Below are 14423 nucleotides of genomic sequence, written 5' to 3' on the forward strand. Positions count from 1 at the left end.
GATCACCGGGTTGTCTATGGAACTTGTCTGGGTGGGTTTTATTTTGTATCCGGTTCTAGTTGTCATAAGGTCAAGGTACAACTCCGTCATCCTTTTACCGAGGGACACGACTATTCGAATAGATAAACTTCCCTGCAGGGGTGCACCACATAACCCAACACGCTCGATCCCATTTGGCCGGACACACTTTCCTGGGTCATGCCTGACCTCGGAAGATCAACACGTCGCAGCCCCACCTAGGCCTAACAGAGAGGTCAGCATGCCGGTCTAACTCCTATGGCGCAGGGGTCTGGGCCCATCGCCCATTGCACACCTGCGTGTTGCGTGGGCGGCCGAAAGCAGAACTAGCCCCATTAATACAAGAGCAGGCTTACATTCCAATCCGGCGCGTGCCGCTCAGTCGCTGACGTCTAGAAGGCTTCGGCTGATACCACGACATCGAGTGCCCATATCTTTCCCGCGTAGTTGGTTAGTGCGTATAGGCCAGTGGCCAGTCTCAGATCAAATACCAAGATCTCGTTAAGCGTGTTATTATGAAGTAACCGCGGAAGCCGACCAGGGCTAGGCCCACCTCTCGCCTAGGTGGTCTCAACCTGCCCTGTCGCTCCGCCACAAAGATCCACACAGAGGGCTGTCGGGACAAAGGTCCTTTCAGCCCCCAATCCGTGAATCACTCGCGGGCACTCAACAAGCCGACCCGACTTTAGTCACCATCTGTATAGTATGTATATATTTATAGTATATACCCGGGATCACCTCCCGAGTGATCACGGCCCAATAGTATAGCAAGGCAGACTGGAAAGAATGTAGGGCCAATGATGATAAACTAGCATCCTATACTAAGCATTTAAGATTGCGGGTAAGGTATCAATGACTGTAGCAACAATGACAAGCTATGCAATAGAATAGGAGTAACCGAACAGTAACATGCTACACTACTCTAATGCAAGCAGTATAGAGAGGAATAGGCGATATATGGTGATCAAGGGGGGGCTTGCCTGGTTGCTCTGGCAAGGAGGGGTCGTCCACTCCGTAGTCGAACTGGGCAGCAGCAGCGTCGGTCTTGGTGTCTAGAGAGAGACGAGGGGGGAAGAAACAATGAATACAATGCAAACAGAGGCATAACGATGCATGACAAAGCAAACAGCGGTGTTAGGTGTGCCCTAACGCGGTAGTAGGTGATACCGGCGAAAGGGGGAAACATCCGGGAAAGTATCCCTGGTGTTTCACGTTTTCGGACAGAGGAACCGGAGGGGGAAAGTTGGGAGTTCGATAGGATAGGGATGTGTGGCAGACGAACGAGCTGCGTATCCGGATTCGTCTCGTCGTTCTGAGCAACTTTCATGTAGAAAGTATTTTCATCCGAGCTACAGTTTATTTTATATTAATTTTAAAAGATTTAATCATTTTTAGAATTTATTTAATTATTTAATTCTAACATTATCCAGAATAGTGTATGCTGACGTCATCATGAAATAAGCAGTCAACAGGGCGTTTGACTGGGTCAAACTGACGTGAGGGTCCCGCATGTCATTGACTGATTAATTAACAGTTAACTAATCATGGTTAATTAGTCCTAACCAGTTATTAGGTTAATCTAAACAGAATTAATTAAGTTAATTAATTAATTATTTACTTATTTATTATTAATTTTAATGTATTTATTATTATTTTTTCTTAAAAAAACGTTTCAGGGGCGGGCCCCACGCGTCATAGGCATAGGGGGCCTTAACGGGTGCTGGGTGCGGGGTGGCTCGAACGGGCGCTATGGGCACCCGACCGCAGGCAGAGGCCATGGCCCGACGTGTCTGGGCGTCGGCGGCCAAGGTGCCGGCCAAGGCAGGCAGCGGAGGTGGCCGCGGGGCGCGGCGATGAGGAGTAGCGCGGGGAGGAGGAGGCCGCGGGTGGTGGCCGGAGTGGGGCGGCTGCCGGAGGGGCGAGTCAGGGCGCCAGGGGCGCGAGGTCAGCCGGCAAGGCAAGCGCGGTGGTGCGCCGGTGGCGCGAGGAACGGGACGAGCGGGGGCGGGCAGCTGCAGAAGCAGCAGCCGTAGTGGCTGCAGCAGTATTAGGCAGCCACGACATGGGCACGCGCGGCCAGGGCGCTGGTGAGTACGGGGCTGCGGGAGCAAAGGGGCGCGCGGGGAACAGTGTGGCTGGACGTGGCCGCAATCGACGGCGGCGAGCTCGCGGACGACGCGTGCGGAGAGAGGAGGAGAGGCGGGGCCTCACCGCGATTTGTGGGGTCAAGGGCAGCGGGCTCGAGCTCGAGGAGGAGGACGGGGACAGCGACGACGTAGGGGAGGCAGTCCAGTGAGGCGACATCGGCGACGGGAACGGGGAGCGCCGGCGACGGAGAGGACCACGGCGATGGCGGGGTGGCGCCGAAGACGACTAGTGGCGTCGGCGCGTCGGGGTCAGGGGCAGCGACCCATGGGGAGGAGATGAGGAGGCGTCGGTGGTCCGGCGGGGAGGTCCGATGAGGGGAGAACTCCGGGCGGCGAGGCGCGGTCGTCGGTGGGGTCGGGGCACCATTGTCCCGATCTGGATCGAGCAGAGGGGGCGAGGAGCGAGGGGAGTGGGGGAGGTTGGTCCCGGATCCAGATCGAATCGGGAGAGGGAGTGGCGACGTGGGGGGAAGTTGGTGGGTTAGGGTTTGGCCTGGGAAGGCCATATAGGGGGCAGGGTGGGCCGGCCTGGTAGGCCGATGGCTGGGCTGAGGCCCAGTAGGTGGGGGGGGGGGGGTTGTTTTATTTTATATTTCCTATTGTTTTCTATTCTTTTCCTGTTTTAATTTTAGTTCCACGTTATTATAATTTTAGTTAGTAAAATATGACAATAGCTCCTAAAATTACGTTTCAAAATAACCATCTGCCACAAAAGGTTTTAACCCAAAATAAATAGTTTAGTATTTTATAAAATACCAAAGGCATTTAAATAATGTTTTGGCTACCGTTTAAATCATTTTAGTGCATTTATACATTATATAAAGATGTGGATTCTTCATCATAATCACCTATGCACTAACTGGTACAACCCGAACATTTTGGTTTTAATATTTGAAAATTATGATGTTTGGCTTTATTTTGAATTTGAATTTGTATCGGTTTTGAACTAACGCGAGATTAGCAATAGTAATCGAGGTGACGTGGCATCATTAGCAGTGGTTCACTGTAGCTTAATTATCCGGGCGTCACAATTCTCCTCCACTACAAGAAATCTCGTCCCGAGATTTAAGAAGTTGTGTATGGGGGAAAGTTCTGGTTACGAAATTCTAACGAGTCATCTCGGTCTGGGTTGCTCTTCTCGATGAGGTCGATCCATTACGTTGATGTCTTCATTTCTCTGCTTCAGATCATGATGATGAAGTCGGCATCTTTTCTTCGGGAACTCCATCGTACTTATGAAAGAATAAAAGGTGGGTATTCCGGGAGAATGGACCTCTGCAAGGTTGTCTATCTGGTAGATAACATCGGGGGAGGTGGCGGAAAGTAACTCTCAAATTGAAACTTAATAATATATCAAGAGAAAAGTATGAAGGTCGCATGAGAAGTTCCGAGCGGTCAGGCAATCGCTCATTGCCTGAAATGGAGTGTGGAAAGGGGTTCAAAGCAACGAGAATAAGTACTGCGTATGATACCAGAATAGATCACTAGGAAGGTGGGTCACGAATTACCTACAAAACCAAGAGCAAGGGATAACTTTGTCATCAAGGTGTACAGGAGAGTCAGGTTTCGATCCTATGGAACTGTGGGTTATGGGCCCACCATGTGGTCTAAAAGTAGGAAGGTGGGTGACATCTTGCACGATCATGTAAGCAAAGGCATGTCAGAGGATAGTATGTCGGTTATGTCGGCAACAACATCGATACCAAGGGCGAGGGACGAAGAGAACCATCTTCCTGCTCATTGAACGAGGCGGACCAATAGGCAAAGTTCTCGTCCATCGGTGGTTACCGGAATGTCATCAACAATAGTAACAGGGTCTTACTGACAGAATTGTACACCGAGGTGTTTACATAAGCAGGAGAATTTTACTGCTTATCTAATATACATCACAAGAAGGTTTAAACAAACCAATGGAAAGGAAAAGTGTTTATCAGGTTTAAACAGAACAATGGAAGGGAAAATGTGTATACACACATATTTCGGGGGTATATCCCTCCCAAGGACAAGCGGAGCATGATATCCATGACAGGATAGAAAGTAGAAAACCATTTAGGTAAGGGGGGAGGAATCTCATGATATTACCCATACAACGGTGTTAGGATAAATGATAAAGGAAATTTAGCATTGTGCTTCAAATGCTCTTATTGAAAATCGGATTACCACAGACATGCTTCGAGATAGCATTGACATGGTCTTCAAGCAAAGGTCAGACTTTGGATAAAGGAAGGATCCATCAGGAACAACTTGTAGAATAAGTCTTACAATTTCCTCATGGAAGAATGGATAACCTTGCAGAAAAGGAATCTATAACAACAGGGCCTCCGGCCAGGTGTGCTAGGTGACATCACCTTACCGGGCCATGTAAAGATGTTTATAACTCCTGGAAGTATGTTCCAACCATCATATCTGATCGAGATTCAGATCTGATTGGTGTCAGGATACCTCAGACTCAGGATGTCTGAGAAGAAATGGTGCAACACAAATTGACGGGATGACATTGTAAGATTCTCGGGAATGAACTATGGAAGCGAGTTCCGAACAAGAGTTCATCAGTAAACCAAGGAGAGGATGAGGGGGTGGCTGATGGACTCAGCGACAATTCCTCGAGATCTCCAAAAAGATGGATTTCCACAATCATGTGAACAAGGAGATAACATTTGTCAGATCAAATGATATAATGATGTATGCCTGAGGAAACATACGCAAGTAAACATTGGTTGAAAGGTCCACCTGAAAGATGGGCTTAGGTAGCATGATCAATGTTAGAAGGGTGATCCGATATCCAATACACAAAGAATGTGACTATCGTTCATTAACTTACAAGCAATAGGGTTGCTAGAAGTTTTGAATTGTTCACATCACAGTCTATTTGTCGGTATTCCGGTTAGAAATAACACAGGGACTAAGGAATAAAGGGAGATGGCAAGAGGTATTACTTGTATCAAGAATTTTTAAGAGGTGGCGAAATTCTCACGAAATTCTTGACATAAAAGATAGTAATACCCCAAGGTAAATAAGAACAAATGCTGGATAGCAAGGAACTCAAGGTATAACACAAAACACGGACAAGTTTGTGTTGAACGGAAGGTAATAAAGTGGTCGATGATAATACAAATCATCGAGGGAAAGGATGGTATTTCTCATCATGAATTCTTGATACCCTGGAAGAGCTTAGAATGCTAATGATGATCACGACACCATTGTCGAGAGATTTCATGAAGATGTAATTGACCGGCGATGACATCAAGTCAATGGAATGATGAAGTGAAAGGTTATTGGAACCATGAGTACGACACAAACTCGAAATCAAGCTTGCTGTTCAAGGCGAAATGATATGACGAGGAAAATCGACGTAAGCTTAGCTCATCGTCGAAAGTGGTGCTCCGGGAATAAGGACCAGGTAGCACAGTTAAAAATTGCACGATAATGATATAGTCGATCAGGCTATGAATGCCATGATGGAGTATTAAACTCGTAAGCAATGAAGATTACTAAGAGTTGTCGAATCGCAGTGCGGACTCGATTCACTATTAGGTGTTCTCGGTTGACGACAACCCAAAACTCATGGAGTGACTATGATAGGGAAAGGTATTACTCCGACTCAAATTCATAAGATGTAGTGCAATGGCATGATATCCTTGAGATACCAGGGAGATAATACTCGAAGGCATATCAAATTAAAGGTTGAAGTGGGGTGTATTGATCTATAGAAGACAAGCGCTTTTACTTGTCTGAGAAATGAAATCAAAGGAAGAAATTATGGTCGGAACCACGATTGCAAAGGATCAATTCACAGATCCAGATGATATTTTCAAGGAAATAGTTATTATTGCAAGAAGCTTCCATGATAGGATCTACATCGTGTCCATGGGCATGAACACCAAGGTTCAAGGTCGACTCCCACTTCGTCAATGCATAACCTTCCATTCACCTCTCATATTTCAAAAATGACATTAGTTCTTGAAAGTTTTACCTAGTGCAATACCAAATAAGTATGACCCATGAAATCTTTCGGGTTCACACTGATTAGGAAACACGTAGGTTCAACCCATCAGGGCATCTTAGGAACATATACCACAAACTTCAATAGTAATTAACACAAGCTCGATATTAGAGCATGGGTGACAAAAGGAGAGGATACAATTTACCGAATGAATTATGTATCAGGGAAAGATCTTCTCGAGGTTTTTGTATACGAAGGATACTATCGGATGATATTACAACAAAGGGTCTGACGGTCATAGCGGAGCTGATGTGAGTATCGATACACAAGTAGAGGAAGAAACAATGCGAAGGCATTGGATTATAGAAGCAACTAACTAATTCAAAGCTCAATGTAAAGAATCATGATTTCTGATTCAAGGGATCATAAGCAAACGCTCTGATTAAGGATGGGTAAGCTGAATGGACTTAGGGGTACAATCGACGACAATTTGATTGGTCGATAAACAGATCATGTTCAAAATGACATCTCAGCCGAAAAGATAATTTTAAAAGAATCAACCGATGATTGCGTGCATTCGCACTCATGTTGAATCAATAGGATCAAAATGACGGTGTCAAAGGAGACTAATGAATGTTGCTAGACCTATGGGAAGCAACCATAGTGCAAGCAAACAAGTATATGTAGAGCAATAGTTTTAAAGAGGAATCTCGAATGATCGGATAGAATTTCAAAGTATCATATGAAACATATGAACAACTGGGGATGGATGAATACTCGATAAGTACGAGTAATTATTTGCAGGGGTATTCATGTGGTAAAGAACTGCACGGCAGTAGACACAAGGTATTCTCATATCAATAGAGAGCAAGATAAACTGGGGATAAAAATAAGAACGACAAGTGTATGTATTTATCCATAGGGATATTTCGGTGGTAGGGAATTGCAAAAGCAACAGGCACAAAGTCTCAAGAGAACATCAGAGGGTATCTTTGGAATCCTTTGGTGCACCAAGCAATCATTTGGAGTGAGGGGCTCTCCGGGAGAAAGTAGTTACGAGAACCTAGTGTTTAGAGTTAGCAAAAATCATTTAACCCAAATAGAAGAGATGACAAAGTCCCAGAGTATAGGACGAGGAATAAAAGATCCTAATACCACCCAAATGGCGACGTGGGCCCATGGGCCGCACATCCATGTTCGTAAAACAGTTTTGCAATGTCTAGACTCGACTTCGGCCAAGGAGTTGGAGAGGGGATTCCTACAGGCAGTCGGCTCTGATACCAACTTGTGACGCTCCTGATTCAATCATACACTAATCATGCATGCAAACGTGTATGATCAAGATCAGGGACTCACGGAAAGATATCACAACACAACTCTAAAAACATAAATAAGTCATACAAGCATCATAATACAAGCCAGGGGCCTCGAGGGCTCGAATACAAGTGCTCGATCATAGACGAGTTAGCCGAAGCAACAATATCTGAGTACAGACATAAGTAAACAAGTTTGCCTTAAGAAGGCTAGCACAAACTGGGATACAGATCGAAAGAGGCGCAGGCCTCCTGCCTGGGATCCTCCTAAACTACTCCTGGTCGCCGTCAGCGGCCTGCACGTAGTAGTAGGCACCTTCGGTGTAGTAGGAGTCATCGTCGACGGTGGCGTCTGGCTCCTGGGCTCCAGCATCTGGTTGCCACAACCAGGTAGAAGGGAAAGGGGGAAAAGAGGGAGAAAAGTAACCGTGAGTACTCATCCAAAGTACTCGCAAGCAAGGATCTACACTACATATGCATGGGTATATATGTAAAGAGGCAATATCGGTGGACTGAACTGCAGAATGCCAGAATAAGAGGGGGATAGCTAGTCCTATCAAAGTCTACGCTTCTAGCAGCCTCCATCTTGCAGCATATAGAAGAGAGTAGATTGAAGTCCTCCAAGTAGCAATGCATAGCATAATCCTACCCGGCGATCCTCCCCTCGCCGCCCTGTGGAAAAGCGATCACCGGGTTGTCTGTGGAACTTGTTTGGGTGTCTTTTATTAAGTATCCGGTTCTAGTTGTCATAAGGTCAAGGTACAACTCCGGGTCGTCCTTTTACCGAGGGACACGACTATTCGAATAGATAAACTTCCCTGCAGGGGTGCACCACATAACCCAACACGCTCGATCCCATTTGGTCGGACACACTTTCCTGGGTCATGCCCGGCCTTGGAAGATCAACACGTCGCAGCCCCACATAGGCCTAACAGAGAGGTCAGCACGCCGGTCTAACTCCTATCGCGCAGGGGTCTGGGCCCATTGCCCATTGCACACCTGCACGTTGCGTGGGCGGCCGAAAGCAGAACTAGCCCCCTTAATACAAGAGCAGGCTTACGTTCCAATCCGGCGCGCGCCGCTCAGTCACTGACGTCTAGAAGGCTTCGGCTGATACGATGACGTCGAGTGCCCATATCTTTCCCGCGTAGTTGGTTAGTGCGTATAGGCCAGTGGCCAGACTCAGATCAAATACCAAGATCTTGTTAAGCGTGTTATTATGAAGTAACCGCGGACGCTGACCAGGGCCTGGCCCACCTCTCTCCTAGGTGGTCTCAACCTGCCCTGTCGCTCCACCACAAAGATCCACACAGAGGGCCGTCGGGACAAAGGTCCTTTCAGCCCCCAATCCATGAATCACTCGCGGGCACTCAACGAGCCGATCCGACTTTAGTCACCATCTGTATAGTATGTATATATGTACAGTATATACCCGTGATCACCTCCCGAGTGATCACGGCCCAATAGTATAGCAAGGCAGACTGAAAAGAATGTAGGGCCAATGATGATAAACTAGCATCCTATACTAAGCATTTAGGATTGCGGGTAAGGTATCAATGACTGTAGCAACAATGACAGGCTATGCAACAGAATAGGAGTAACCGAACAGTAACATGCTACACTACTCTAATGCAAGCAGTATAGAGAGGAATAGGCGATATCTGGTGATCAAGGGGGGGGCTTGCCTAGTTGCTCTGGCAAGGAGGGGTCATCAACTCCGTAGTCGAACTGGGCAGCAGCAGCATCGGTCTTGGTGTCTAGCAAGAGACGAGGGGGGAAGAAACAATGAATACAATGCAAACATAGGCATAATGATGCATGACAAAGCAAACAGCGGTGTTCGGTGTGCCCTAACGCGGTAGTAGGTGATACCGGCGAAAGGGGGAAACATCCGGGAAAGTATCCCCGGTGTTTCGCGTTTTCGGACAAAGGAACCGGAGAGGGAAAGTTGCGAGATCGATAGGTTAGGGATGTGTGGCGGACGAACGGGCTGCGTATCCGGATTCGTCTCATCGTTCTGAGCATCTTTCATGTAGAAAGTATTTTCATCCGAGCTACGTTTTATTTTATATTAATTTTAAAAGATTTAATCATTTTTAGAATTTATTTGATTATTTAATTCTAACATTATCCAGAATAGTGTATGCTGACGTCATCATGATGTCAGCAGTCAACAGGGCTTTTGACTGGGTCAAACTGACGTGAGGGTCCCGCATGTCATTAACTGATTAATTAACAGTTAACTAATCAAGGTTAATTAGTCCTAACAAGTGAGGTTAATCTAAACAGAATTAATTAAGTTAATTAATTAATTAATTAATTATTAATGTATTTATTATTATTTTTTTCTTAAAAAATGTTTCAGGGGCGGGCCCCACGCGTCATAGGCACAGGGGGCCTTAACGGGTGCTGGGTGCGGGGTGGCTCGAACGGGCGCTATGGGCACCCGACCGCAGGCAGAGGCCATGGCCCGACGCGTCTGGGCGCTGCCGGCCAAGGGAGGCAGCGGAGGTGGCCGCGGGGCGCGGCAATGAGGAGTAGCGCGGGGAGGAGGAGGCCGCGGGTGGTGGCCGGAGTGGGGCGGCTGCCGGAGGGGCGAGTCAGGGTGCCAGGGGCGCGAGGTCAGGCGGCAAGGCAAGCGTGGTGGTGCGGCGGTGGCGCGAGGAACGGGACGAGCGGGGGCGGGCAGCTGCAGAAGCAACAGCCGCAGTGGCTGCAGCAGTATTAGGCAGCCACGGCACGGGCACGCCCGGCCAGGGCGCTGGTGAGTACGGGGTTGCGGGAGCAAAGGGGCGCGCGGGGAACGGCTTGGCTGGACGTGGCCGCAATTGACGGCAGCGAGCTCGCGGACGACGCGTGCGGAGAGAGGAGGAGAGGCCGGGCCTCACCGCGATTCGTGGGGTCAAGGGCAGTGGGCTCGAGCTCGAGGAGGAGGACGGGGACGGCGGCGACGTAGGGAGGCAGTCCGGCGAGGCGGCATCGGCGACGGAGAGGACCACGGCGATGGCGGGGTGGCGCCGGAGACGACTAGTGGCGTCGGCGCGTCGGGGTCGGGGGCAGCGACCCGTGGGGAGGAGATGAGGAGGCGTCGATGGTCCGGCGGGGAGGTCCGGTAAGGGGAGAACTCCGGGCGGCGAGGCGCGGTCGTCGATGGGGTCGGGGCGCCGTTGTCCCGATCTGGATCGAGCAGAGGGGGCGAGGAGCGAGGGAAGTGGGGGAGGTTGGTCCCGGATCCAGATCGGATCGGGAGAGGGAGTGGTGACGTGGGGGGAAGTGGGGGTGTCGGTGGGTTAGGGTTTGGCCTGGGAAGGCCATATAGGGGGCGGGGTGGGCCAGCCTGGTAGGCCGATGGGTGGGCTGAGGCCCAGTAGGTGGGGGAGGGGGTTGTTTTATTTTATATTTCCTATTGTTTTCTATTGTTTTCCTGTTTTAATTTTAGTTCCACGTTATTATAATTTTAGTTAGTAAAATATGACAATAGCTCCTAAAATTACGTTTCAAAATAACCCTCTGCCACAAAAGGTTTTAACCCAAAATAAATAGTTTAGTATTTTATAAAATACCAAAGGCATTTAAATAATGTTTTTGGCTACCATTTAAATCATTTTAGTGCATTTATACATTATATAAAGATGTGGATTCTTCATCATAATCACCTATGCACTAACTAGTACAACCCGAACATTTTGGTTTTAATATTTGAAAAATTATGATGTTTGGCTTTATTTCAAATTTGAATTTGTATCGGTTTTGAACTAACGCGAGATTAGCAATAGTAATCGAGGTGACGTGGCATCATTAGCAGCGGTTCACTGTAGCTTAATTATCCGGGCCTCACACCACCTTCGGCTTCACATTGAAGGTCTTCAGCCATAGGCCGAAGTGAGGTGGGATGCGGAGGAAGGCCTCGCACACGACAATAAATGCCGAGATGTTGAGGATAGAGTTGGGGGCCAAATCATGGAAGTCTAGCCCGTAGCAAAACATCAGTCCGCGAACGAATGGGTGGAAGGAGAATCCCAGCCCGCGGACGAAGTGTGTGAGAAACACCACCCTCTCCTGGGGCTCCGGGGTGGGGACGATCTGTCCCTTGGCCGAAAGTCGATGAGCGATTTCCTTGGCTAGGTACCCGGCCTCCAGGAGCTCCTTGATGTCCTTCTCCTTGACGGAGGAGGCCATCCACTTGCCTCCTGCTCCGGATCCGGACATGATTGGAGTGCTTTTTTGGGAGGAGAAGGCGAAAGTTTGGGCGCTGGAGCTCGAGAATGGATGGGAAGAGGAAGGAGAAGGCGTGGGTGAACAAGGACGAATCCTTATCCCTTTATAAAGGCGGTAAAAATCATGTGCCTCCCCACTCGCCTTAAAACTCGCCTATTCCCCAAGGGTCGTGCAGATGGCATGGTTGGGTTACCCATGCCCGTATTGATGAGAATCCCGTGATAAGGGGACACGATCTCTGCTTTGACAAGACGTGCCAATGAAACCGCACCCCAAAATACGGAGCGGCAAGCTAAAAAACGGTTCGAATAATGACCGGGTAGTTGCGTGATGTCACGCTACAAAAAGTTGTCAGCGGATTGTACTCGTGAAAATATTATACTCTCTACGGTTGTGTGTGGAACTTGTTTTGCAAAGCCGGACACGATTCTTGTGTTCGAAATCTACTTTGAAGTATTCGGAGAAGGAACCCGCCTTGCAATGCCGAAGACAATCTGCGCGCCGGACTCATCGTCATTGAAGCCTGGTTCAGGGGCTACTGAGGGAGTCCTGGACTAAGGGGTCCTCGGACAGCCGGACTATATACTTGGGCCGGACTGTTGGGCTATGAAGATACAAGATAGAAGACTTCTTCCCGTGTTTGGATGGGACTTTCTTTGCGTGGAAGGCAAGCTTGGCAATTCGGATATGTAGATTCCTTTCTCTGTAACCGACTTTGTGTAACCCTAGCCCCCTCTGGCATCTATATAAACCGGAGGGTTTAGTCCGTAGGACAACAATCATAATCTCATAGGCTAGACTTCTAGGGTTTAGCCATTACGATCTTGTGGTAGATCAACTCTTGTAATACTCACATTCATCAAGATCAATCAAGCAGGAAGTAGGCTATTACCTCCATAGAGAGGGCCCAAACCTGGGTAAACATTGTGTCCCCCGCCACCTATTACCATTAGCCTTAGATGCACAGTTCAGGACCCCCTACCCGAGATCTGCCGGTTTTGACACCAACAACGATGCTGCCACCAAAGAAACTATTTATAGAAATAGCGGCCCTATCAGGGGTTTCGATCGCCTCCTCCTTGACATGTTGGTGACGCTGCCACCAAAGAAACCATGTATAGAAACAACAACCCTATTAGGGGGCTCGATCGCCTCCTCCTTGACATGTTGGCGAAGCTGCCACCAAAGAAATCATGCGGCCACTACTATGAGCTCCATCATTGGTAGCCCTTCTATGATAGAGTTATTGCGACACAAGATTTCTACAGTGATTGAGCCCGATCTATCCTGCTCGGCCGCTTTTGCAATAATCTTCTGTAGCTTCAACTCTGACCACACCTCCTTCGCCCTCTTTCAAGTGAATAAAAGATGTTGAATGTCCTCGATCCCCACTACATAAAACGGGCATTGGGGAACAGGTGGTTGTGTCTATTTGCTAATGTCGCAAGACAGGGTAGTGATCCATTGAGAGCCTTCCACACAGAGTGTTTGATCTTCCCTGGGAGTTCAAGTTTCCATACCTCCTTCCATATTGTATTAGGTTGCATGTTCCCTTGTCCATCCGACCGAACAAGCCGCTGGCCGTATTGATGTTCAAATTCCTTGTGGTATGCCGACCGGATAGAAAAGGTCCTTGATCATGTAATTCCAAGCTATGAAGCCCTCCATTAAATGAATGATTAAAGGGATCTATGGAATCCTATAAGCGTCCACTGATGAAAACACATCTCTGACCAAAACTTCATCCCACCTGCCAGTATGTGGATCAATAAGTTCCTCCACATATGTTAGCACCGTTGCGCCTTTCGGGGTGATTACTTTCCTTGAAGGACTTGATACAATCCAAGGGTTGTGCCATATGTTTATTTGTACTCCTGATCCCACGTGCCAAATGCACCCCCTTTGAAAGGTTTGGATGCCTGCACAGATGCTCTGCCAAGTAAATGACGATCCCTTCTTTGGTCATGCCTTCAAAATGTTTCCATCGAGGTAGCATTTTGAAGTCGCCAGCACTCTGATTGCTGCTTGTCGAGTTTAGTTTGATGGTTCTCAAGTTTTGGTTTGCCATTTATGGTCTCGAAAACTTGATTGATCTAGGTGAGATTCTGAGATCACTATTCCGGATGTAGTAGAAAATAGGATCAATAGTGTTACATAGTTCATGGCTATGAGCATTGTTTTCGGATCAAATCACTTCTGATGAAGCAAAGAAAACAAAAGAAAGAAAGAAGAAGTGAAATGAAGAATGGCCTTGTTTGTATACTAACATGGAGAACAATGTCTAGTATTCTGAATGTCTTGCTGGAAGTTTTGCCTTGAGAATTAGAGATAAATGACTGGTGATGGCCTAATGGAGGCAAATATTGATGGTATCGCTCGCCAAGTTTTGTCCGTTCAAGTTGATCGTAGTCTTTTAAGCTGGTAGTTCGTTTAACTACTGATGGCAAGTGCTATTTAGGGAAGGAAACATCAATATTAACCCTGAAGTTACAAGTCAGACAACCAGAAACAGGACTGTTTTGTGTCTACATCATCTTGACGTTGCAAGCTATGCTAAAAGGAGGTCAGGAACTTACATACAACCCCCTTTATTAGCACACAAGATGCAAACTAACTAACGGCCTTTACAGAGGAAAAAGAATTGGTCACCCCAGGGTATACAGAACAGAGCTAATTTTTTCATTTCCCAGCGTGTCAAAATGCCCACTCCTAATTTCTCTTCAGGAGGAAGCCGAGAAACTGCGGATGACGCTGAGGAAGAATTGCAATAGCTGTGGATGTTGC

Source organism: Triticum aestivum, chromosome 7B (genome assembly GCF_018294505.1).
Source record: "Triticum aestivum cultivar Chinese Spring chromosome 7B, IWGSC CS RefSeq v2.1, whole genome shotgun sequence".
Classification (NCBI taxonomy): Eukaryota; Viridiplantae; Streptophyta; class Magnoliopsida; order Poales; family Poaceae; genus Triticum; species Triticum aestivum.